Genomic DNA, 4,870 nt, shown 5'->3' on the forward strand with positions numbered 1-4,870 from the left:
CTCCCAGGTGACTTCTCCTATAATTATGGAGACCCTGGGAGTTGATAGGGGTTGGATTATCTCTTGTAAGAAATATCCTGTAATCATATACCCAAAATAGAGCAATAATATTGACTAGTGGAGTAGAAGGATTTTAACCTTTGAACCACTTAAAAACCGTGTCTTGAGTTACCTTTCCATTTCCTAAGATCATATATCTGTTTCGGTTCATTATTAGCACTAATCCCTTTCTCTTCTTCTCTTAATTACATGTTGGCGAAGAATCGCGTCAACATTAATCAAAACTTTTCCTAAAAAGAAACTAGAAAACAAATTAAAAACCTTTCTATCTCCCTTCTCCTCTTCTTCTTCTTCTTCTTCTCCTTCTTGATCTTCTTTAGGTCTGGTTCACATGGGAGGGGGAACGCTGCCGCTCTATTGAAGTTCAAAGCTCAAAGCTTCAGATCAGATCAAAGCTTGCACGCCGCTCTACTGCAGTTCGGATCTTGTAGACAGAGGCCTTTGACGAGAGAGAGAATGTCATGGACCTAGATCTGAGATTTGGAGCTTCACAGCCACAGGGAGAATGTCAGTAGAAACATAGGGCACAGTAAGGATGCTTCGGGGGCAGTGGGTTTGTGCTTCAAGGACAAGGATAACATATCTGGTACTTCAAGTTCAAGAATGAGGAGCTTCGTGAGGAAGATTGAATGGCATGTCTAGTTCTTTATGAGGAAGGCTAGAGTTTTGGAATAAATCTCATTATCTATTTTTTATTTTCCAATTATTGAGTAGAGTTTATTAGTTTTGGTGTTTTTGATTTGTTTTTGTGGTCTGATCTGGGTTTGCTCAAACAAAGTAAAACATCTCCACTTTGGCTTCACTCAAATAGATCTAGATTTTTAACTTTCATGATTATTTGGGTAAAATCAAATTCTGAGATCTGAGATTTTGTTTTTTGTATTTTTGGTGTTGTGATGATGAGAAGATGAACGCTATCGATGAAGATGAACATATGAAAAGATTAGTAATTTTGAGTTGGTTTAATTTTTTGTTGAGAAAATGAACATATTCACATTAATTTATCATTATGTAAAATAGTTTTTAATCATGTTTTTATTATAAATTTATTTTTCATTCGAAAAAAATTATTTATAATTAATTAATTAATAAAATTTGAGGGTATTTTGGTTATATTTAAAAAAAAAATTAACCAAAATCTTGTCCAGGATACTCTTTTGTTTCATTTTGCAAAACGTAGGGTTGAAATTGTCATTTAACAAAATAGAGGGTCCGATCGATAACTTTTGCATAACATAGGGTACAAAATAGTATTTACCCAAAAAAATCATGTTTTGTTCGTTTAAATCATGTAAAAAATTATTATATTTTAACTCATGTTGATTTTATATTTATATTAATAATAATTAAATAATTATAAAATATTGCTTTAAAAAAAAGTAATTGGCGGAGAAAAATACCTATTTTTTCAAAATTAGTATTTTAATACTTTTTTTTTTACAGCTAAAATATATCCTGTCAACATTTCTTGACAACTGTAGGTACCTCACTGGTATGTGCCACTTTCAGTGCCACATGTCAAGTTTTCATAGGTCCGCATCATTTAAAGTTTACCAAGTCAGCAACTGGCTTCCACATCACGAGAAAAATGTCACGTAAGCCACACCATGTCATTATTTATATAACTTAACTTCAATAAAAAAAAATAATATGAAAAATCTAATAAAACTGATAATTAAAAGGAAATTCTTTAATTTTGAAAACAAATGTAAAGTTATTAGGTCTTTTAGTTTTGCATAGATAAGCAAAAAGCGAAAAAATTCTAACTGCAAAAATCTAGGGTTCTGCCATTGTTCGATGTTCTTGAGCTTTTAGGGAGGAAATCAGAGGTCGAAGATGAGTGCGAGGGTTCTACCATTGTCACCTGTGAAGGTTTTTCCATTGACAACGGTGAGGTTGGAGAGGAGTAGGCTCGTAATGGCGTTTTCCATAGGAGAAGAAGACCCAGAACCTGATTATGGTAAGGGTTTTGTAACTTTTGTTTTTAGTACTTTCCTGCTAAAATAGGGTGTGAAGTGTTAAAAAAACCCACCCATTACTTTATTCAAGAAATTTAAAGGAAAAATGACATTTTTTTGTTCACGTTTAACATGATTACACCATTTTTTTACTCAATATTCTTTGGTTAAAGTTCGTGGTTTGATGTACTGAAGAAAATTTATGGGCACTTTCTATATGTGCACACACCACAAATGTGGTCCATTTGTTTTTGTATTTAGTTGCATTATAGACTTTGATATCCACTTTCAGTCAAATATTTTTTACTTAACCATGTTCTGATTTGTTTGCTTCCCATATGTTGTGTTATGTTGTTTGTTTGACTAATGGAATTGCACATGTGATAATAGTAGTTTCTTCACGTTGAAAATGCATCATGGGGGTATTGTTTACACCATTTGGTAATAAAAAGTATAAGGGTGGGAGAGTAAGTTATTTTGACTGGGTTGATAAGGATAAATTTAGTAGGGTGCAGATTAAGGGATTTGCCATCAACATAGGATACAAGCTTCTTTTTGGTATTTTGTATAAGCCAAAAGATACATATTTGAACATGCGCATGATGATTTTAGGGGATACACAGATTAAATAAATATTTGAAGAAATGTCTATGAAGAAGATCTCATAAATGTCTGTGTATTTGGTCCTGCAAAGATGACTTTTGAGTTGGAATGGAGCAAGGATCCAACTGCTATTTCTCATATACTAGAGCCATTGAGGCCAAAGTTAAGGAAATGTGTGATTGATGAGCTTCCACCTGATTCTAATGTTGTGGCTAATGTGGTGGGCATACTAGAGGACATGACCAAGAACAAGGAAAAATGCAAAGAGCCTGAGTTGGTGATTTTAAGCTCAAGTGATGAATCAAATAGTGAGGGATTAAGTGAGGATGATGACAGTAATGAAGAAGGGATTGAAACAAATTCAGAAGGGTATAATGAGGAGGATTTTGTTATTCATTTTGAGTTTGGTGATGAGTGGGATGAACCATTCGAGCAAGATGCTAGAGAGGATGCACCTGCTCCTGATGTTGAGACACAAAGTCAGTCTCCTGAACCTGAGTTTGAGCATGAGCCTAATTGGTCCCCTGAGCTTGAGTTTGAGGATGAGCATGAGTGTGAGGACCTCAATAAGGGTGAGGTTGATGCAATGAATGAGGAAGTCCATGATGCAGTGAATGAGCCATTAGTAACGACTAGAGAAGGGTAAGGGCCACATGCAAGGGTTTAGGGTGTAAGTGGCTAATTTATGCAAGTATGACCAGTCCTTTTGAAACCACATTTAGGGTTCAAACCCTAATTAACAAGAACAATTGCGACATAGTCCTCAATAACAGGCTTGCTAATGCCACCTTGTTAGCAGAGCACTTCCTCGATCAAATCATTACCAAAAAGAGAAGTTTGAGAAGGCTTATGAGGGCATAATAAAGCCTATGCCAAGTCCTGACTTCTGGTCTAAGACTGGGCTAAATCTGATCCACCAACCTACTGAGAGTAATCTACTAGGGAGACCAAGAAAATCCAGGAGAAGGGAAGTTGATGAACCTCCACCAGGTGCTACCAAGAATTGAAGGTTTGGACAAGTGCACAAGTGTGGGAATTGTGTACAATCTGGCCACACTGCTAGAAAATGTGGCAATCCAACATCTACTTAGGTATACATGTTCAAACTGACAGTAATCTTCTTATTTTTATATTTGATAGATGCAAATGCAACAATATATATATATATATATTGTTGTTCGTATTTTCTCCTCTGACACATGGCAACTCCAATGACTGGCTTGGATGGTCTTAAACGTCTTCGGAGTATGTTACCCCCCGAGGACTCTATTTGAGGTGAAGATCCTTTTAGGTGAGGTCGCCTGTCTCCGCCAGTGGGTAAGGTAGATTAATCTTCGAGGCTTTCCCTCGGAGCTGGAGATTCTCCAGCTCAGGCAATTAAAGCGAAGGCTCTCCTCCCCCCATTCGTCTCCCATGTCTGAGGTTCTGGTTCTCGGACCTAAGATGAGGCGCCAAGTGTCAGCCAGCGCAGGTTTACAACATCAGAAGAGCACCTGACAACCTTTTAGGTGATCCGCCTACAGTGTTGTCGATTGTACAATTTGACAATTCACATTCCCACTACGCCGTCTGACACATAAATATGTACAGCAGGCCCTGATAGCACCAGGGGCATGTTCCCTCTAAAGTAGGTACTTTTTTTTGCAGTGGGCCCTGCGGATCTCACTTGGGCCGTGGTCTTTACTCAATGCAGCCCAATGCATTGAATTGGTATTAATCCCCAAATAACGGGAAGAATGTATATTAATTACTAATGATCAGTATTAATTACCCCAACTTCTATAAACAAAGTTGAGAGTCTCATTGTAAAGGGTTCTGTTTTTTAGAGAGAAAATAACTTGTACTCAGAGCAATCTAAACGTTGCCTAAGAATACACTGTTGGAGTTTTCCACCACAAGCTTCCAATCCTCTTAATACAAAAGACTCGTGGACTAGGGTTCTTTTATAACCTGAACCACGTAAAAATCCTTGTGTTCGTATTGCTTGTTTCTTTAATCTATCTTTTTAAGGTTGATAGCGAAAAAGACAGTCAACATATATAAATAATATTAATGTGTTCATTGGTTTTAATAAAAGAATATTATTAGTAGTTTTTTTTATATAAATGGTAAGATTTTTTTTTATTACCATTAATGTTGATCAATACTTTGTCATTTTGCACTAATGGTATAAATAGAATTATGTGTATGTTATTGTATTTTGTTTAGATTAGTAGTATGCTTATAAAAAAAATCCTATTATAATTCTC

Source organism: Humulus lupulus, chromosome 6 (assembly GCF_963169125.1).
Source record: "Humulus lupulus chromosome 6, drHumLupu1.1, whole genome shotgun sequence".
Classification (NCBI taxonomy): domain Eukaryota; kingdom Viridiplantae; phylum Streptophyta; class Magnoliopsida; order Rosales; family Cannabaceae; genus Humulus; species Humulus lupulus.